Here is a 21,329-nt window from a genome sequence, read left to right as displayed (position 1 = left end):
TTACACTCTCGATGTGCGCCCTCCAAGAACAACGGTTCGAGTGACATGCATACATCGCCAATAGATGGCGTTTTTGAAAGTGTTCCTCAAAACGCAAATAGCATCCAATGTTATCTAATTTGAAATAGTACACTACACGCAGAGCTCTTGTACTTAGGCGCAAAATGGTGCAGCTACCTAAGGAGTATAAGATAACAAGACACGAAGGATAACCAGACTTGAGTCAATCATAATAGACAAATTGCCCTACAGTTTGTTTCAAGGACCAACACGCTGTCATCACCAACGTCATCACCATCATGTTTCTTTCATAACCTTGTTTTTGTGAATGATGCCATGCTTTAACTCATTCTGTTTAATTAAAATCTATGATAGAATAAAACACATATATTATTATGGATTGAGATGTCGGATACAACAATGTTACTTTTCGCATAGTATTGTTGAATGCTAGGGATTTATGCTGATGTAATCTATCATTTGTTTAATTATGGACCACCGGCGAGGTCATCAAAAATTGCATCGACCAACGGTATTTCACGTCGTTTCGTGCAGGGTATTGGTAAAAGTTTTCAACGAGGAGTAATTGCGCCTCGGTTGGACCTCATGGGCTACGATATCGCCTCTGCGCAGAGATAAATTGACATCGCGCTGACCAGACAATCCAGGTCATATTCCACACACATATATACCCGGTTTGGATTTGGCGCATTACGTATTGGTTACGTAAAGGCAGCGTGGGGATATTGTTATGTAAATAGGTGAAAATATTCACACATAAAAAGGCGGCCGTTTAGCACGTTATTGTTTGTTGAATTAAAAAAATAATTCATGCTGTTCCAACAGTTTATTCCACAACCATCCTCAACAAAATAAAGATTACATGCGGTTTTTGATTAAACCCGTCTTTCCTTATTGTGGACTTTGTGGAATAACCATTCACGAGTCAATCGAAATAGGCAAATTGCACGACAGCTTCATTAGAACCACCACGCCGACTAAACTTGATTATCCGACCACTGTCCCGGCGGTGTTGTTTTAGCGAACCTCCTGCAAGACATAGACATATACAAGTTCGCGTATATCAGCTGTTACCATTAATTCAACCCGTGGCCCAATCTGATGGTGTAATTTGCGTTTTTATAAGACGTTTTGCTTTCGTCTAGGTGAATATATATTACACTCTCGATGTGCGCCCTCCAAGAACAACGGTTCGAGTGACATGCATACATCGCCAATAGATGGCGTTTTTGAAAGTGTTCCTCTAAACGCAAATAGCATCCAATGTTATCTAATTTGAAATAGTACACTACACGCAGAGCTCTTGTACTCAGGCGCAAAATGGTGCAGCTACCTAAAGAGTATAAGATAACAAGACACGAAGAATAACAAGACTTGAATCAATCATAATAGACAAATTGCACGACAGTTTGTTTCAAGGACCAACACGCTGTCATCACCAACGTCATCACCAACATGTTTCTTTCATAACCTTGTTTTTGTGAATGATGCCATGCTTTAACTCATTCTGTTTAATTAAAATCTATGATAGAATAAAACACATATATTATTATGGATTGAGATGTCGGATACAACAATGTTACTTTTCGCATAGTATTGTTGAATGCTTGGGATTTATGCTGATGTAATCTATCATTTGTTTAATTGTGGACCACCGGAGAGGTCATCAAAAATTGCATCGACCAACGGTATTTCACGTCGTTTCGTGCAGGGTATTGGTAAAAGTTTTCAACTAGCAATAATCGCGCCTCGGTTGGACCTCATGGGCTACGATATCGCCTCTGCGCAGAGATAAATTGACATCGCGCTGACCAGACAATCCAGGTCATATTCCACACACATATATACCCGGTTTGGATTTGGCGCATTACGTATTGGTTACGTAAAGGCAGAGTGGGGATATTGTTATGTAAATAGGTGAAAATATTCACACATAAAAAGGCGGCCATTTAGCACGTTATTGTTTGTTGAATTAAAAAATAATTCATGCTGTTCCAACAGTTTATTCCACAACCATCCTCAACAAAATAAAGATTACATACGGTTTTTGATTAAACCCGTCTTTCCTTATTGTGGACTTTGTGGAATAACCATTCACGAGTCAATCGAAATAGGCAAATTGCACGACAGCTTCATTAGAACCACCACGCCGACTAAACTTGATTATCCGACCACTGTCCCGGCGGTGTTGTTTTAGCGAACTTCCTGCAAGACATAGACATATACAAGTTCGCGTATATCAGCTGTTACCATTAATTCAACCCGTGGCCCAATCTGATGGTGTAATTTGCGTTTTTATAAGACGTTTTGCTTTCGTCTAGGTGAATATATATTACACTCTCGATGTGCGCCCTTCAAGAACAACGGTTCGAGTGACATGCATACGTCGCCAATAGATGGCGTTTTTGAAAGTGTTCCTATAAACGCAAATAGCATCCAATGGTATCTAATTTGAAATAGTACACTACACGCAGAGCTCTTGTACTCAGGCGCAAAATGGTGCAGCTACCTAAGGAGTATAAGATAACAAGACACGAAGAATAACCAGACTTGTGTCAATCATAATAGTCAAATTGCACGACAGTTTGTTTCTAGGACCAACACGCTGTCATCACCAACGTCATCACCATCATGTTTCTTTCATAACCTTGTTTTTGTAAATGATGCCATGCTTTAACTCATTCTGTTTTATTAAAATCTATGATAGAATAAAACATATATATTATTATGGATTGAGATGTCGGATACAACAATGTTACTTTTCGCATAGTATTGTTGAATGCTTTGGATTTAGGTTGATGTAATCTATCATTTGTTTAATTATGGACCTCCGGAGAGGTCATCAAAAATTGCATCGACCGACGGTATTTCACGTCGTTTCGTGCAGGGTATTGGTAAAAGTTTTCAACTAGCAATAATCGCGCCTCTGTTGGACCTCATGGGCTACGATATCGCCTCTGCGCAGAGATAAATTGACATCGCGCTGACCAGACAATCCAGGTCATATTCCACACACATATATACTCGGTTTGGATTTGGCGCATTACGTATTGGTTACGTAAAGGCAGCGTGGGGATATTGTTATGTAAATAGGTGAAAATATTCACACATAAAAAGGCGGCCATTTAGTAGCACGTTACTGTTTGTTGAATTAAAAAATAATTCATGCTGTTCCAACAGTTTATTCCACAACCATCCTCAACAAAATAAAGATTACATACGGTTTTTGATTAAACCCGACTTTCCTTCTTGTGGACTTTGTGGAATAACCATTCACGAGTCAATCGAAATAGGCAAATTGCACGACAGCTTCATTAGAACCACCACGCCGACTAAACTTGATTATCCGACCACTGTCCCGGCGGTGTTGTTTTAGCGAACTTCCTGCAAGATATAGACATATACAAGTTCGCGTATATCAGCTGTTACCATTAATTCAACCCGTGGCCCAATCTGATGGTGTAATTTGCGTTTTTATAAGACGTTTTGCTTTCGTCTAGGTAAATATATATTACACTCTCGATGTGCGCCCTCCAAGAACAACGGTTCGAGTGATGTGCATACATCGCCAATAGATGGCGTTTTTGAAAGTGTTCCTCTAAACGCAAATAGCATCCAATGTTATCTAATTTGAAATAGTACACTACACGCAGAGTTCTTGTACTCAGGCGCAAAATGGTGCAGCTACCTAAAGAGTATAAGATAACAAGACACGAAGAATAACAAGACTTGAGTCAATCATAATAGACAAATTGCACGACAGTTTGTTTCAAGGACCAACACGCTGTCATCACCAACGTCATCACCATCATGTTTCTTTAATAACCTTGTTTTTGTGAATGATGCCATGCTTTAACTCATTCTGTTTAATTAAAATCTATGATAGAATAAAACACATATATTATTATGGATTGAGATGTCGGATACAACAATGTTACTTTTCGCATAGTATTGTTGAATGCTTGGGATTTATGCTGATGTAATCTATCATTTGTTTAATTATGGACCTCCGGAGAGGTCATCAAAAATTGCATCGACCGACGGTATTTCACGTCGTTTCGTGCAGGGTATTGGTAAAAGTTTTCAACTAGCAATAATCGCGCCTCGGTTGGACCTCATGGGCTACGATATCGCCTCTGCGCAGAGATAAATTGACATCGCGCTGACCAGACAATCCAGGTCATATTCCACACACATATATACTCGGTTTGGATTTGGCGCATTACGTATTGGTTACGTAAAGGCAGCGTGGGGATATTGTTATGTAAATAGGTGAAAATATTCACACATAAAAAGGCGGCCATTTAGCACGTTATTGTTTGTTGAATTAAAAAAATAATTCATGCTGTTCCAACAGTTTATTCCACAACCATCCTCAACAAAATAAAGATTACATACGGTTTTTGATTAAACCCGTCTTTCCTTATTGTGGACTTTGTGGAATAACCATTCACGAGTCAATCGAAATAGGCAAATTGCACGACAGCTTCATTAGAACCACCACGCCGACTAAACTTGATTATCCGACCACTGTCCCGGCGGTGTTGTTTTAGCGAACTTCCTGCAAGACATAGACATATACAAGTTCGCGTATATCAGCTGTTACCATTAATTCAACCCGTGGCCCAATCTGATGGTGTAATTTGCGTTTTTATAAGACGTTTTGCTTTCGTCTAGGTGAATATATATTACACTCTCGATGTGCGCCCTCCAAGAACAACGGTTCGAGTGATATGCATACATCGCCAATAGATGGCGTTTTTGAAAGTGTTCCTCTAAACGCAAATAGCATCCAATGTTATCTAATTTGAAATAGTACACTACACGCAGAGCTCTTGTACTCAGACGCAAAATGGTGCAGCTACCTAAAGAGTATAAGATAACAAGACACGAAGAATAACAAGACTTGAGTCAATCATAATAGACAAATTGCACGACAGTTTGTTTCAAGGACCAACACGCTGTCATCACCAACGTCATCACCACCATGTTTCTTTCATAACCTTGTTTTTGTGAATGATGCCATGCTTTAACTCATTCTGTTTAATTAAAATCTATGATAGAATAAAACACATATATTATTATGGATTGAGATGTCGGATACAACAATGTTACTTTTCGCATAGTATTGTTGAATGCTTGGGATTTATGCTGATGTAATCTATCATTTGTTTAATTATGGACCTCCGGAGAGGTCATCAAAAATTGCATCGACCGACGGTATTTCACGTCGTTTCGTGCAGGGTATTGGTAAAAGTTTTCAACTAGCAATAATCGCGCCTCGGTTGGACCTCATGGGCTATGATATCGCCTCTGCGCAGAGATAAATTGACATCGCGCTGACCAGACAATCCAGGTCATATTCCACACACATATATACTCGGTTTGGATTTGGCGCTTTACGTATTGGTTACGTAAAGGCAGCGTGGGGATATTGTTATGTAAATAGGTGAAAATATTCACACATAAAAAAGCGGCCATTTAGCACGTTATTGTTTGTTGAATTAAAAAAATAATTCATGCTGTTCCAACAGTTTATTCCACAACCATCCTCAACAAAATAAAGATTACATACGGTTTTTGATTAAACCCGTCTTTCCTTATTGTGGACTTTGTGGAATAAGCATTCACGAGTTAATTGAAATAGGCAAATTGCACGACAGCTTCATTAGAACCACCACGCCGACTAAACTTGATTATCCGACCACTGTCCCGGCGGTGTTGTTTTAGCGAACTTCCTGCAAGACATAGACATATACAAGTTCGCGTATATCAGCTGTTACCATTAATTCAACGCGTGGCCCAATCTGATGGTGTAATTTGCGTTTTTATAAGACGTTTTGCTTTCGTCTATGTGAATATATATTACACTCTCGATGTGCGCCCTCCAAGAACAACGGTTCGAGTGATATGCATACATCGCCAATAGATGGCGTTTTTGAAAGTGTTCCTCTAAACGCAAATAGCATCCAATGTTATCTAATTTGAAATAGTACACTACACGCAGAGCTCTTGTACTCAGGCGCAAAATGGTGCAGCTACCTAAAGAGTATAAGATAACAAGACACGAAGAATAACAAGACTTGAATCAATCATAATAGACAAATTGCACGACAGTTTGTTTCAAGGACCAACACGCTGTCATCACCAACGTCATCACCAACATGTTTCTTTCATAACCTTGTTTTTGTGAATGATGCCATGCTTTAACTCATTCTGTTTAATTAAAATCTATGATAGAATAAAACACATATATTATTATGGATTGAGATGTCGGATACAACAATGTTACTTTTCGCATAGTATTGTTGAATGCTTGGGATTTATGCTGATGTAATCTATCATTTGTTTAATTGTGGACCACCGGAGAGGTCATCAAAAATTGCATCGACCAACGGTATTTCACGTCGTTTCGTGCAGGGTATTGGTAAAAGTTTTCAACTAGCAATAATCGCGCCTCGGTTGGACCTCATGGGCTACGATATCGCCTCTGCGCAGAGATAAATTGACATCGCGCTGACCAGACAATCCAGGTCATATTCCACACACATATATACCCGGTTTGGATTTGGCGCATTACGTATTGGTTACGTAAAGGCAGAGTGGGGATATTGTTATGTAAATAGGTGAAAATATTCACACATAAAAAGGCGGCCATTTAGCACGTTATTGTTTGTTGAATTAAAAAATAATTCATGCTGTTCCAACAGTTTATTCCACAACCATCCTCAACAAAATAAAGATTACATACGGTTTTTGATTAAACCCGTCTTTCCTTATTGTGGACTTTGTGGAATAACCATTCACGAGTCAATCGAAATAGGCAAATTGCACGACAGCTTCATTAGAACCACCACGCCGACTAAACTTGATTATCCGACCACTGTCCCGGCGGTGTTGTTTTAGCGAACTTCCTGCAAGACATAGACATATACAAGTTCGCGTATATCAGCTGTTACCATTAATTCAACCCGTGGCCCAATCTGATGGTGTAATTTGCGTTTTTATAAGACGTTTTGCTTTCGTCTAGGTGAATATATATTACACTCTCGATGTGCGCCCTTCAAGAACAACGGTTCGAGTGACATGCATACGTCGCCAATAGATGGCGTTTTTGAAAGTGTTCCTATAAACGCAAATAGCATCCAATGGTATCTAATTTGAAATAGTACACTACACGCAGAGCTCTTGTACTCAGGCGCAAAATGGTGCAGCTACCTAAGGAGTATAAGATAACAAGACACGAAGAATAACCAGACTTGTGTCAATCATAATAGTCAAATTGCACGACAGTTTGTTTCTAGGACCAACACGCTGTCATCACCAACGTCATCACCATCATGTTTCTTTCATAACCTTGTTTTTGTAAATGATGCCATGCTTTAACTCATTCTGTTTTATTAAAATCTATGATAGAATAAAACATATATATTATTATGGATTGAGATGTCGGATACAACAATGTTACTTTTCGCATAGTATTGTTGAATGCTTTGGATTTAGGTTGATGTAATCTATCATTTGTTTAATTATGGACCTCCGGAGAGGTCATCAAAAATTGCATCGACCGACGGTATTTCACGTCGTTTCGTGCAGGGTATTGGTAAAAGTTTTCAACTAGCAATAATCGCGCCTCTGTTGGACCTCATGGGCTACGATATCGCCTCTGCGCAGAGATAAATTGACATCGCGCTGACCAGACAATCCAGGTCATATTCCACACACATATATACTCGGTTTGGATTTGGCGCATTACGTATTGGTTACGTAAAGGCAGCGTGGGGATATTGTTATGTAAATAGGTGAAAATATTCACACATAAAAAGGCGGCCATTTAGTAGCACGTTACTGTTTGTTGAATTAAAAAATAATTCATGCTGTTCCAACAGTTTATTCCACAACCATCCTCAACAAAATAAAGATTACATACGGTTTTTGATTAAACCCGACTTTCCTTCTTGTGGACTTTGTGGAATAACCATTCACGAGTCAATCGAAATAGGCAAATTGCACGACAGCTTCATTAGAACCACCACGCCGACTAAACTTGATTATCCGACCACTGTCCCGGCGGTGTTGTTTTAGCGAACTTCCTGCAAGATATAGACATATACAAGTTCGCGTATATCAGCTGTTACCATTAATTCAACCCGTGGCCCAATCTGATGGTGTAATTTGCGTTTTTATAAGACGTTTTGCTTTCGTCTAGGTAAATATATATTACACTCTCGATGTGCGCCCTCCAAGAACAACGGTTCGAGTGATGTGCATACATCGCCAATAGATGGCGTTTTTGAAAGTGTTCCTCTAAACGCAAATAGCATCCAATGTTATCTAATTTGAAATAGTACACTACACGCAGAGTTCTTGTACTCAGGCGCAAAATGGTGCAGCTACCTAAAGAGTATAAGATAACAAGACACGAAGAATAACAAGACTTGAGTCAATCATAATAGACAAATTGCACGACAGTTTGTTTCAAGGACCAACACGCTGTCATCACCAACGTCATCACCATCATGTTTCTTTAATAACCTTGTTTTTGTGAATGATGCCATGCTTTAACTCATTCTGTTTAATTAAAATCTATGATAGAATAAAACACATATATTATTATGGATTGAGATGTCGGATACAACAATGTTACTTTTCGCATAGTATTGTTGAATGCTTGGGATTTATGCTGATGTAATCTATCATTTGTTTAATTATGGACCTCCGGAGAGGTCATCAAAAATTGCATCGACCGACGGTATTTCACGTCGTTTCGTGCAGGGTATTGGTAAAAGTTTTCAACTAGCAATAATCGCGCCTCGGTTGGACCTCATGGGCTACGATATCGCCTCTGCGCAGAGATAAATTGACATCGCGCTGACCAGACAATCCAGGTCATATTCCACACACATATATACTCGGTTTGGATTTGGCGCATTACGTATTGGTTACGTAAAGGCAGCGTGGGGATATTGTTATGTAAATAGGTGAAAATATTCACACATAAAAAGGCGGCCATTTAGCACGTTATTGTTTGTTGAATTAAAAAAATAATTCATGCTGTTCCAACAGTTTATTCCACAACCATCCTCAACAAAATAAAGATTACATACGGTTTTTGATTAAACCCGTCTTTCCTTATTGTGGACTTTGTGGAATAACCATTCACGAGTCAATCGAAATAGGCAAATTGCACGACAGCTTCATTAGAACCACCACGCCGACTAAACTTGATTATCCGACCACTGTCCCGGCGGTGTTGTTTTAGCGAACTTCCTGCAAGACATAGACATATACAAGTTCGCGTATATCAGCTGTTACCATTAATTCAACCCGTGGCCCAATCTGATGGTGTAATTTGCGTTTTTATAAGACGTTTTGCTTTCGTCTAGGTGAATATATATTACACTCTCGATGTGCGCCCTCCAAGAACAACGGTTCGAGTGATATGCATACATCGCCAATAGATGGCGTTTTTGAAAGTGTTCCTCTAAACGCAAATAGCATCCAATGTTATCTAATTTGAAATAGTACACTACACGCAGAGCTCTTGTACTCAGACGCAAAATGGTGCAGCTACCTAAAGAGTATAAGATAACAAGACACGAAGAATAACAAGACTTGAGTCAATCATAATAGACAAATTGCACGACAGTTTGTTTCAAGGACCAACACGCTGTCATCACCAACGTCATCACCACCATGTTTCTTTCATAACCTTGTTTTTGTGAATGATGCCATGCTTTAACTCATTCTGTTTAATTAAAATCTATGATAGAATAAAACACATATATTATTATGGATTGAGATGTCGGATACAACAATGTTACTTTTCGCATAGTATTGTTGAATGCTTGGGATTTATGCTGATGTAATCTATCATTTGTTTAATTATGGACCTCCGGAGAGGTCATCAAAAATTGCATCGACCGACGGTATTTCACGTCGTTTCGTGCAGGGTATTGGTAAAAGTTTTCAACTAGCAATAATCGCGCCTCGGTTGGACCTCATGGGCTATGATATCGCCTCTGCGCAGAGATAAATTGACATCGCGCTGACCAGACAATCCAGGTCATATTCCACACACATATATACTCGGTTTGGATTTGGCGCTTTACGTATTGGTTACGTAAAGGCAGCGTGGGGATATTGTTATGTAAATAGGTGAAAATATTCACACATAAAAAAGCGGCCATTTAGCACGTTATTGTTTGTTGAATTAAAAAAATAATTCATGCTGTTCCAACAGTTTATTCCACAACCATCCTCAACAAAATAAAGATTACATACGGTTTTTGATTAAACCCGTCTTTCCTTATTGTGGACTTTGTGGAATAAGCATTCACGAGTTAATTGAAATAGGCAAATTGCACGACAGCTTCATTAGAACCACCACGCCGACTAAACTTGATTATCCGACCACTGTCCCGGCGGTGTTGTTTTAGCGAACTTCCTGCAAGACATAGACATATACAAGTTCGCGTATATCAGCTGTTACCATTAATTCAACGCGTGGCCCAATCTGATGGTGTAATTTGCGTTTTTATAAGACGTTTTGCTTTCGTCTATGTGAATATATATTACACTCTCGATGTGCGCCCTCCAAGAACAACGGTTCGAGTGATATGCATACATCGCCAATAGATGGCGTTTTTGAAAGTGTTCCTCTAAACGCAAATAGCATCCAATGTTATCTAATTTGAAATAGTACACTACACGCAGAGTTCTTGTACCCAGGCGCAAAATGGTTCAGCTACCTAAAAAGTATAAGATAACAAGACACAAAGAATAACAAGACTTGAGTCAATCATAATAGACAAATTGCACGACAGTTTGTTTCAAGGACCAACACGCTGTCATCACCAACGTCATCACCATCATGTTTCTTTCATAACCTTGTTTTTGTGAATGATGCCATGCTTTAACTCATTCTGTTTAATTAAAATCTATGATAGAATAAAACACATATATTATTATGGATTGAGATGTCGGATACAACAATGTTACTTGTCGCATAGTATTGTTGAATGCTTGGGATTTATGCTGATGTAATCTATCATTTGTTTAATGATGGACCTCTGGAGAGGTCATCAAAAATTGCATCGACCGAAGGTATTTCACGTCGTTTCGTGCAGGGTATTGGTAAAAGTTTTCAACTAGCAATAATCGCGCCTCGGTTGGACCTCATGGGCTACGATATTGCCTCTGCGCAGAGATAAATTGACATCGCGCTGACCAGACAATCCAGGTCATATTCCACACACATATATACTCGGTTTGGATTTGGCGCATTACGTATTGGTTACGTAAAGGCAGCGTGGGGATATTGTTATGTAAATAGGTGAAAATATTCACACATAAAAAAGCGGCCATTTAGCACGTTATTGTTTGTTGAATTAAAAAAATAATTCATGCTGTTCCAACAGTTTATTCCACAACCATCCTCAACAAAATAAAGATTACATACGGTTTTTGATTAAACCCGTCTTTCCTTATTGTGGACTTTGTGGAATAACCATTCACGAGTTAATCGAAATAGGCAAATTGCACGACAGCTTCATTAGAACCACCACGCCGACTAAACTTGATTATCCGACCACTGTCCCGGCGGTGTTGTTTTAGCGAACTTCCTGCAAGACATAGACATATACAAGTTCGCGTATATCAGCTGTTACCATTAATTCAACGCGTGGCCCAATCTGATGGTGTAATTTGCGTTTTTATAAGACGTTTTGCTTTCGTCTATGTGAATATATATTACACTCTCGATGTGCGCCCTCCAAGAACAACGGTTCGAGTGATATGCATACATCGCCAATAGATGGCGTTTTTGAAAGTGTTCCTCTAAACGCAAATAGCATCCAATGTTATCTAATTTGAAATAGTACACTACACGCAGAGTTCTTGTACTCAGGCGCAAAATGGTGCAGCTACCAAAAGAGTATAAGATAACAAGACACGAAGAATAACAAGACTTGAGTCAATCATAATAGACAAATTGCACGACAGTTTGTTTCAAGGACCAACACGCTGTCATCACCAACGTCATCACCATCATGTTTCTTTCATAACCTTGTTTTTGTGAATGATGCCATGCTTTAACTCATTCTGTTTAATTAAAATCTATGATAGAATAAAACACATACATTATTATGGATTGAGATGTCGGATACAACAATGTTACTTTTCGCATAGTATTGTTGAATGCTAGGGATTTATGCTGATGTAATCTATCATTTGTTTAATTATGGACCACCGGAGAGGTCATCAAAAATTGCATCGACCAACGGTATTTCACGTCGTTTCGTGCAGGGTATTGGTAAAAGTTTTCAACTAGCAATAATTGCGCCTCGGTTGGACCTCATGGGCTACGATATCGCCTCTGCGCAGAGATAAATTGACATCGCGCTGACCAGACAATCCAGGTCATATTCCACACACATATATACCCGGTTTGGATTTGGAGCATTACGTATTGGTTACGTAAAGGCAGCGTGGGGATATTGTTATGTAAATAGGTGAAAATATTCACACATAAAAAAGCGGCCATTTAGCACGTTATTGTTTGTTGAATTAAAAAATAATTAATGCTGTTCCAACAGTTTATTCCACAACCATCCTCAACAAAATAAAGATTACATACGGTTTTTGATTAAACCCGTCTTTCCTTATGGTGGACTTTGTGGAATAACCATTCACGAGTCAATCGAAATAGGCAAATTGCACGACAGCTTCATTAGAACCACCACGCCGACTAAACTTGATTATCCGACCACTGTCCCGGCGGTGTTGTTTTAGCGAACCTCCTGCAAGTCATAGACATATACAAGTTCGCGTATATCAGCTGTTACCATTAATTCAACCCGTGGCCCAATCTGATGGTGTAATTTGCGTTTTTATAAGACGTTTTGCTTTCGTCTAGGTGAATATATATTACACTCTCGATGTGCGCCCTCCAAGAACAACGGTTCGAGTGACATGCATACATCGCCAATAGATGGCGTTTTTGAAAGTGTTCCTCTAAACGCAAATAGCATCCAATGTTATCTAATTTGAAATAGTACACTACACGCAGAGCTCTTGTACTCAGGCGCAAAATGGTGCAGCTACCTAAAGAGTATAAGATAACAAGACACGAAGAATAACAAGACTTGAGTCAATCATAATAGACAAATTGCCCTACAGTTTGTTTCAAGGACCAACACGCTGTCATCACCATCATGTTTCTTTCATAACCTTGTTTTTGTGAATGATGCCATGCTTTAACTCATTCTGTTTAATTAAAATCTATGATAGAATAAAACACATATATTATTATGGATTGAGATGTCGGATACAACAATGTTACTTGTCGCATAGTATTGTTGAATGCTTGGGATTTATGCTGATGTAATCTATCATTTGTTTAATTATGGACCTCTGGAGAGGTCATCAAAAATTGCATCGACCGACGGTATTTCACGTCGTTTCGTGCAGGGTATTGGTAAAAGTTTTCAACTAGCAATAATCGCGCCTCGGTTGGACCTCATGGGCTACGATATCGCCTCTGCGCAGAGATAAATTGACATCGCGCTGACCAGACAATCCAGGTCATATTCCACACACATATATACTCGGTTTGGATTTGGCGCATTACGTATTGGTTACGTAAAGGCAGCGTGGGGATATTGTTATGTAAATAGGTGAAAATATTCACACATAAAAAAGCGGCCATTTAGCACGTTATTGTTTGTTGAATTAAAAAATAATTCATGCTGTTCCAACAGTTTATTCCACAACCATCCTCAACAAAATAAAGATTACATACGGTTTTTGATTAAACCCGTCTTTCCTTATTGTGGACTTTGTGGAATAACCATTCACGAGTTAATCGAAATAGGCAAATTGCACGACAGCTTCATTTGAACCACCACGCCGACTAAACTTGATTATCCGACCACTGTCCCGGCGGTGTTGTTTTAGCGATCTTCCTGCAAGACATAGACATATACAAGTTCGCGTATATCAGCTGTTACCATTAATTCAACGCGTGGCCCAATCTGATGGTGTAATTTGCGTTTTTATAAGACGTTTTGCTTTCGTCTAGGTGAATATATATTACACTCTCGATGTGCGCCCTCCAAGAACAACGGTTTGAGTGATATGCATACATCGCCAATAGATGGCGTTTTTGAAAGTGTTCCTCTAAACGCAAATAGCATCCAATGTTATCTAATTTGAAATAGTACACTACACGCGGAGTTCTTGTACTCAGGCGCAAAATGGTGCAGCTACCTAAGGAGTATAAGATAACAAGACACGAAGAATAACCAGACTTGAGTCAATCATAATAGACAAATTGCCCTACAGTTTGTTTCAAGGACCAACACGCTGTCATCACCAACGTCATCACCATCATGTTTCTTTCATAACCTTGTTTTTGTGAATGATTCCATGCTTTAACTCATTCTGTTTAATTAAAATCTATGATAGAATAAAACACATATATTATTATGGATTGAGATGTCGGATACAACAATGTTACTTGTCGCATAGTATTGTTGAATGCTTGGGATTTATGCTGATGTAATCTATCATTTGTTTAATTATGGACCTCTGGAGAGGTCATCAAAAATTGCATCGACCGACGGTATTTCACGTCGTTTCGTGCAGGGTATTGGTAAAAGTTTTCAACTAGCAATAATCGCGCCTCGGTTGGACCTCATGGGCTACGATATCGCCTCTGCGCAGAGATAAATTGACATCGCGCTGACCAGACAATCCAGGTCATATTCCACACACATATATACTCGGTTTGGATTTGGCGCATTACGTATTGGTTACGTAAAGGCAGCGTGGGGATATTGTTATGTAAATAGGTGAAAATATTCACACATAAAAAGCGGCCATTTAGCACGTTATTGTTTGTTGAATTAAAAAATAATTCATGCTGTTCCAACAGTTTATTCCACAACCATCCTCAACAAAATAAAGATTACATACGGTTTTTGATTAAACCCGTCTTTCCTTATTGTGGACTTTGTGGAATAACCATTCACGAGTTAATCGAAATAGGCAAATTGCACGACAGCTTCATTTGAACCACCACGCCGACTAAACTTGATTATCCGACCACTGTCCCGGCGGTGTTGTTTTAGCGATCTTCCTGCAAGACATAGACATATACAAGTTCGCGTATATCAGCTGTTACCATTAATTCAACGCGTGGCCCAATCTGATGGTGTAATTTGCGTTTTTATAAGACGTTTTGCTTTCGTCTAGGTGAATATATATTACACTCTCGATGTGCGCCCTCCAAGAACAACGGTTTGAGTGATATGCATACATCGCCAATAGATGGCGTTTTTGAAAGTGTTCCTCTAAACGCAAATAGCATCCAATGTTATCTAATTTGAAATAGTACACTACACGCGGAGTTCTTGTACTTAGGCGCAAAATGGTGCAGCTACCTAAGGAGTATAAGATAACAAGACACGAAGAATAACCAGACTTGAGTCAATCATAATAGACAAATTGCCCTACAGTTTGTTTCAAGGACCAACACGCTGTCATCACCAACGTCATCACCATCATGTTTCTTTCATAACCTTGTTTTTGTGAATGATTCCATGCTTTAACTCATTCTATTTTATTAAAATGTATGATAGAATAAAACACATATATTATTATGGATTGTGATGTCGGATACAACAATGTTACTTTTCGCATAGTAATGTTGAATGCTTGGGATTTATGCTGATGTAATCTATCATTTGTGTAATTATGGACCTCTGGAGAGGTCATCAAAAATTGCATCGACTGACGGTATTTCACGTCGTTTCGTGCAGGGTATTGGTAAAAGTTTTCAACGAGCAATATTCGCGCCTCGGTTGGACCTCATGGGCTACGATACCGCCTCTGCGCAGAGATAAATTGACATCGCGCTGACCATCCAGGTCATATTCCACACACATATATACTCGGTTTGGATTTGGCGCATTACGTATTGGTTACGTAAAGGCAGCGTGGGGATATTGTTATGTAAATAGGTGAAAATATTCACACATAAAAAGGCGGCCATTTAGCACGTTATTGTTTGTTGAATTAAAAAATAATTCATGCTGTTCCAACAGTTTATTCCACAACCATCCTCAACAAAATAAAGATTACATACGGTTTTTGATTAAACCCGTCTTTCCTTATTGTGGACTTTGTGGAATAACCATTCACGAGTCAATCGAAATAGGCAAATTGCACGACAGCTTCATTAGAACCACCACGCCGACTAAACTTGATTATCCGACCACTGTCCCGGCGGTGTTATTTTAGCGAACTTCCTGCAAGACATAGACATATACAAGTTCGCGTATATCAGCTGTTACCATTAATTCAACCCGTGGCCCAATCTGATGGTGTAATTTGCGTTTTTATAAGACGTTTTGCTTTCGTCTAGGTGAATATATATTACACTCTCGATGTGCGCCCTCCAAGAACAACGGTTCGAGTGATATGCTTACATCGCCAATAGATGGCATTTTGAAAGTGTTCCTCTAAACGAAAATAGCATCCAATGTTATCTAATTTGAAATAGTACACTACACGCAGAGCTCTTGTACTCAGGCGCAAAATAGTGCAGCTACCTAATGAGTATAAGATAACAAGACACGAAGAATAACAAGACTTGAGTCAATCATAATAGACAAATTGCCCTACAGGTTGTTTCAAGGACCAACACGCTGTCATCACCAACGTCATCACCATCATGTTTCTATCATAACCTTGTTTTTGTGAATGATTCCATGCTTTAACTCATTCTGTTTAATTAAAATCTATGATAGAATAAAACACATATATTATTATGGATTGAGATGTCGGATACAACAATGTTAACTTTTCGCATAGTATTGTTGAATGCTAGGGATTTATGCTGATGTAATCTATCATTTGTTTAATTGTGGACCACCGGAGAGGTCATCAAAAATTGCATCGACCAATGGTATTTCACGTCGTTTCGTGCAGGGTATTGGTAAAAGTTTTCAACTAGCAATAATCGCGCCTCGGTTGGACCTCATGGGCTACGATATCGCCTCTGCGCAGAGATAAATTGACATCGCGCTGACCAGACAATCCAGGTCATATTCCACACACATATATACTCGGTTTGGATTTGGCGCATTACGTATTGGTTACGTAAAGGCAGCGTGGGGATATTGTTATATAAATAGGTGAAAATATTCACACATAAAAAGGCGGCCATTTAGCACGTTATTGTTTGTTGAATTAAAAAAATAATTCATGCTGTTCCAACAGTTTATTCCACAACCATCCTCAACAAAATAAAGATTACATACGGTTTTTGATTAAACCCGTCTTTCCTTATTGTGGACTTTGTGGAATAACCATTCACGAGTCAATCGAAATAGGCAAATTGCACGACAGCTTCATTAGAACCACCACGCCGACTAAACTTGATTATCCGACCACTGTCCCGGCGGTGTTGTTTTAGCGAACTTCCTGCAAGACATAGACATATACAAGTTCGCGTATATCAGCTGTTACCATTAATTCAACGCGTGGCCCAATCTGATGGTGTAATTAGCGTTTTTATAAGACGTTTTGCTTTCGTCTAGGTGAATATATATTACACTCTCGATGTGCGCCCTCCAAGAACAACGGTTCGAGTGATATGCATACATCGCCAATAGATGGCGTTTTTGAAAGTGTTCCTCTAAACGCAAATAGCATCCAATGTTATCTAATTTGAAATAGTACACTACACGCAGAGTTCTTGTACCCAGGCGCAAAATGGTGCAGCTACCTAAAAAGTATAAGATAACAAGACACGAAGAATAACAAGACTTGAGTCAATCATAATAGACAAATTGCACGACAGTTTGTTTCAAGGACCAACACGCTGTCATCACCAACGTCATCACCATCATGTTTCTTTCATAACCTTGTTTTTGTGAATGATGCCATGCTTTAACTCATTCTGTTTAATTAAAATCTATGATAGAATAAAACACATATATTATTATGGATTGAGATGTCGGATACAACAATGTTACTTGTCGCATAGTATTGTTGAATGCTTGGGATTTATGCTGATGTAATCTATCATTTGTTTAATTATGGACCTCTGGAGAGGTCATCAAAAATTGCATCGACCGACGGTATTTCACGTCGTTTCGTGCAGGGTATTGGTAAAAGTTTTCAACTAGCAATAATCGCGCCTCGGTTGGACCTCATGGGCTACGATATCGCCTCTGCGCAGAGATAAATTGACATCGCGCTGACCAGACAATCCAGGTCATATTCCACACACATATATACTCGGTTTGGATTTGGCGCATTACGTATTGGTTACGTAAAGGCAGCGTGGGGATATTGTTATGTAAATAGGTGAAAATATTCACACATAAAAAAGCGGCCATTTAGCACGTTATTGTTTGTTGAATTAAAAAATAATTCATGCTGTTCCAACAGTTTATTCCACAACCATCCTCAACAAAATAAAGATTACATACGGTTTTTGATTAAACCCGTCTTTCCTTATTGTGGACTTTGTGGAATAACCATTCACGAGTTAATCGAAATAGGCAAATTGCACGACAGCTTCATTTGAACCACCACGCCGACTAAACTTGATTATCCGACCACTGTCCCGGCGGTGTTGTTTTAGCGATCTTCCTGCAAGACATAGACATATACAAGTTCGCGTATATCAGCTGTTACCATTAATTCAACGCGTGGCCCAATCTGATGGTGTAATTTGCGTTTTTATAAGACGTTTTGCTTTCGTCTAGGTGAATATATATTACACTCTCGATGTGCGCCCTCCAAGAACAACGGTTTGAGTGATATGCATACATCGCCAATAGATGGCGTTTTTGAAAGTGTTCCTCTAAACGCAAATAGCATCCAATGTTATCTAATTTGAAATAGTACACTACACGCGGAGTTCTTGTACTCAGGCGCAAAATGGTGCAGCTACCTAAGGAGTATAAGATAACAAGACACGAAGAATAACCAGACTTGAGTCAATCATAATAGACAAATTGCCCTACAGTTTGTTTCAAGGACCAACACGCTGTCATCACCAACGTCATCACCATCATGTTTCTTTCATAACCTTGTTTTTGTGAATGATTCCATGCTTTAACTCATTCTGTTTTATTAAAATGTATGATAGAATAAAACACATATATTATTATGGATTGTGATGTCGGATACAACAATGTTACTTTTCGCATAGTAATGTTGAATGCTTGGGATTTATGCTGATGTAATCTATCATTTGTGTAATTATGGACCTCTGGAGAGGTCATCAAAAATTGCATCGACTGACGGTATTTCACGTCGTTTCGTGCAGGGTATTGGTAAAAGTTTTCAACGAGCAATATTCGCGCCTCGGTTGGACCTCATGGGCTACGATACCGCCTCTGCGCAGAGATAAATTGACATCGCGCTGACCATCCAGGTCATATTCCACACACATATATACTCGGTTTGGATTTGGCGCATTACGTATTGGTTACGTAAAGGCAGCGTGGGGATATTGTTATGTAAATAGGTGAAAATATTCACACATAAAAAGGCGGCCATTTAGCACGTTATTGTTTGTTGAATTAAAAAAATAATTCATGCTGTTCCAACAGTTTATTCCACAACCATCCTCAACAAAGTAAAGATTACATACGGTTTTTGATTAAACCCGTCTTTCCTTATTGTGGACTTTGTGGAATAACCATTCACGAGTCAATCGAAATAGGCAAATTGCACGACAGCTTCATTAGAACCACCACGCCGACTAAACTTGATTATCCGACCACTGTCCCGGCGGTGTTATTTTAGCGAACTTCCTGCAAGACATAGACATATACAAGTTCGCGTATATCAGCTGTTACCATTAATTCAACCCGTGGCCCAATCTGATGGTGTAATTTGCGTTTTTATAAGACGTTTTGCTTTCGTCTAGGTGAATATATATTACACTCTCGATGTGCGCCCTCCAAGAACAACGGTTCGAGTGATATGCATACATCGCCAATAGATGGCGTTTTTGAAAGTGTTCCTCTAAACGAAAATAGCATCCAATGTTATCTAATTTGAAATAGTACACTACACGCAGAGCTCTTGTACTCAGGCGCAAAATGGTGCAGCTACCTAATGAGTATAAGATAACAAGACACGAAGAATAACAAGACTTGAGTCAATCATAATAGACAAATTGCACGACAATTTGTTTCAAGGACCAACACGCTGTCATCACCAACGTCATCACCATCATGTTTCTTTCATAACCTTGTTTTTGTGAATGATGCCATGCTTTAACTCATTCTGTTTAATTAAAATCTATGATAGAATAAAACACATATATTATTATGGATTGAGATGTCGGATACAACAATGTTACTTCTCGCATAGTATTGTTGAATGCTTGGGATTTATGCTGATGTAATCTATCATTTGTTTAATTATGGACCTCTGGAGAGGTCATCAAAAATTGCATCGACCGACGGTATTTCACGTCGTTTCGTGCAGGGTATTGGCAAAAGTTTTCAACTAGCAATAATCGCGCCTCGGTTGGACCTCATGGGCTACGATATCGCCTCTGCGCAGAGATAAATTGACATCGCGCTGACCAGACAATCCAGGTCATATTCCACACACATATATACTCGGTTTGGATTTGGCGCATTACGTATTGGTTACGTAAAGGCAGCGTGGGGATATTGTTATGTAAATAGGTGAAAATATTCACACATAAAAAAGCGGCCATTTAGCACGTTATTGTTTGTTGAATTAAAAAAATAATTCATGCTGTTCCAACAGTTTATTCCACAACCATCCTCAACAATATAAAGATTACATACGGTTTTTGATTAAACCCGTCTTTCCTTATTGTGGACTTTGTGGAATAACCATTCACGAGTTAATCGAAATAGGCAAATTGCACGACAGCTTCATTTGAACCACCACGCCGACTAAACTTGATTATCCGACCACTGTCCCGGCGGTGTTGTTTTAGCGAACTTCCTGCAAGACATAGACATATACAAGTTCGCGTATATCAGCTGTTACCATTAATTCAACGCGTGGCCCAATCTGATGGTGTAATTTGCGTTTTTATAAGACGTTTTGCTTTCGTCTAGGTGAATATATATTACACTCTCGATGTGCGCCCTCCAAGAACAACGGTTTGAGTGATATGCATACATCGCCAATAGATGGCGTTTTTGAAAGTGTTCCTCTAAACGCAAATAGCATCCAATGTTATCTAATTTGAAATAGTACACTACACGCGGAGTTCTTGTACTCAGGCGCAAAATGGT

At 39.1% G+C, this 21,329-nt stretch overlaps 18 non-coding genes across 18 annotated transcripts; all 18 read right to left on the bottom strand.

Moving 5' to 3' along the window:
* Nucleotides 1–495: 495 nt before the first annotated feature.
* On the bottom strand, nt 496–637 carry LOC146729570 (U4 spliceosomal RNA). The gene has a single exon (XR_014928153.1). It is a non-coding gene; the product is annotated as a U4 spliceosomal RNA (small nuclear RNA).
* A 1,035-nt stretch (nt 638–1,672) lies between these two features.
* Nucleotides 1,673–1,814, bottom strand: LOC144354768 (U4 spliceosomal RNA). Its single transcript, XR_013421052.2, has one exon. It is a non-coding gene; the product is annotated as a U4 spliceosomal RNA (small nuclear RNA).
* A 1,034-nt stretch (nt 1,815–2,848) lies between these two features.
* Nucleotides 2,849–2,990, bottom strand: LOC144354740 (U4 spliceosomal RNA). The gene has a single exon (XR_013421024.2). It is a non-coding gene; the product is annotated as a U4 spliceosomal RNA (small nuclear RNA).
* Nucleotides 2,991–4,027: 1,037 nt separating this feature from the next.
* LOC144354748 (U4 spliceosomal RNA) lies at nt 4,028–4,169 on the bottom strand. The gene has a single exon (XR_013421032.2). It is a non-coding gene; the product is annotated as a U4 spliceosomal RNA (small nuclear RNA).
* A 1,035-nt stretch (nt 4,170–5,204) lies between these two features.
* LOC144354757 (U4 spliceosomal RNA) lies at nt 5,205–5,346 on the bottom strand. Its single transcript, XR_013421041.2, has one exon. It is a non-coding gene; the product is annotated as a U4 spliceosomal RNA (small nuclear RNA).
* A 1,035-nt stretch (nt 5,347–6,381) lies between these two features.
* LOC144354795 (U4 spliceosomal RNA) lies at nt 6,382–6,523 on the bottom strand. Its single transcript, XR_013421079.2, has one exon. It is a non-coding gene; the product is annotated as a U4 spliceosomal RNA (small nuclear RNA).
* A 1,034-nt stretch (nt 6,524–7,557) lies between these two features.
* On the bottom strand, nt 7,558–7,699 carry LOC144354758 (U4 spliceosomal RNA). The gene has a single exon (XR_013421042.2). It is a non-coding gene; the product is annotated as a U4 spliceosomal RNA (small nuclear RNA).
* A 1,037-nt stretch (nt 7,700–8,736) lies between these two features.
* LOC144354792 (U4 spliceosomal RNA) lies at nt 8,737–8,878 on the bottom strand. The gene has a single exon (XR_013421076.2). It is a non-coding gene; the product is annotated as a U4 spliceosomal RNA (small nuclear RNA).
* Nucleotides 8,879–9,913: 1,035 nt separating this feature from the next.
* Nucleotides 9,914–10,055, bottom strand: LOC144354747 (U4 spliceosomal RNA). The gene has a single exon (XR_013421031.2). It is a non-coding gene; the product is annotated as a U4 spliceosomal RNA (small nuclear RNA).
* Nucleotides 10,056–11,090: 1,035 nt separating this feature from the next.
* On the bottom strand, nt 11,091–11,232 carry LOC144354746 (U4 spliceosomal RNA). Its single transcript, XR_013421030.2, has one exon. It is a non-coding gene; the product is annotated as a U4 spliceosomal RNA (small nuclear RNA).
* A 1,035-nt stretch (nt 11,233–12,267) lies between these two features.
* Nucleotides 12,268–12,409, bottom strand: LOC146729569 (U4 spliceosomal RNA). The gene has a single exon (XR_014928129.1). It is a non-coding gene; the product is annotated as a U4 spliceosomal RNA (small nuclear RNA).
* Nucleotides 12,410–13,431: 1,022 nt separating this feature from the next.
* On the bottom strand, nt 13,432–13,573 carry LOC146729568 (U4 spliceosomal RNA). Its single transcript, XR_014928155.1, has one exon. It is a non-coding gene; the product is annotated as a U4 spliceosomal RNA (small nuclear RNA).
* A 1,034-nt stretch (nt 13,574–14,607) lies between these two features.
* LOC146729567 (U4 spliceosomal RNA) lies at nt 14,608–14,749 on the bottom strand. The gene has a single exon (XR_014928151.1). It is a non-coding gene; the product is annotated as a U4 spliceosomal RNA (small nuclear RNA).
* Nucleotides 14,750–15,782: 1,033 nt separating this feature from the next.
* Nucleotides 15,783–15,924, bottom strand: LOC144354769 (U4 spliceosomal RNA). Its single transcript, XR_013421053.2, has one exon. It is a non-coding gene; the product is annotated as a U4 spliceosomal RNA (small nuclear RNA).
* A 1,029-nt stretch (nt 15,925–16,953) lies between these two features.
* Nucleotides 16,954–17,095, bottom strand: LOC144354759 (U4 spliceosomal RNA). Its single transcript, XR_013421043.2, has one exon. It is a non-coding gene; the product is annotated as a U4 spliceosomal RNA (small nuclear RNA).
* Nucleotides 17,096–18,130: 1,035 nt separating this feature from the next.
* On the bottom strand, nt 18,131–18,272 carry LOC144354761 (U4 spliceosomal RNA). The gene has a single exon (XR_013421045.1). It is a non-coding gene; the product is annotated as a U4 spliceosomal RNA (small nuclear RNA).
* A 1,034-nt stretch (nt 18,273–19,306) lies between these two features.
* On the bottom strand, nt 19,307–19,448 carry LOC144354775 (U4 spliceosomal RNA). Its single transcript, XR_013421059.2, has one exon. It is a non-coding gene; the product is annotated as a U4 spliceosomal RNA (small nuclear RNA).
* Nucleotides 19,449–20,478: 1,030 nt separating this feature from the next.
* On the bottom strand, nt 20,479–20,620 carry LOC146729566 (U4 spliceosomal RNA). Its single transcript, XR_014928159.1, has one exon. It is a non-coding gene; the product is annotated as a U4 spliceosomal RNA (small nuclear RNA).
* Between the last annotated feature and the right edge of the window lie 709 nt (nt 20,621–21,329).

The sequence above is a fragment of the Saccoglossus kowalevskii genome, chromosome 21 (genome assembly GCF_978046115.1).
Source record: "Saccoglossus kowalevskii chromosome 21, keSacKowa6.1, whole genome shotgun sequence".
Taxonomy (NCBI): Eukaryota; Metazoa; Hemichordata; class Enteropneusta; family Harrimaniidae; genus Saccoglossus; species Saccoglossus kowalevskii.
This window is presented reverse-complemented; position numbering and strand designations above follow the sequence as displayed.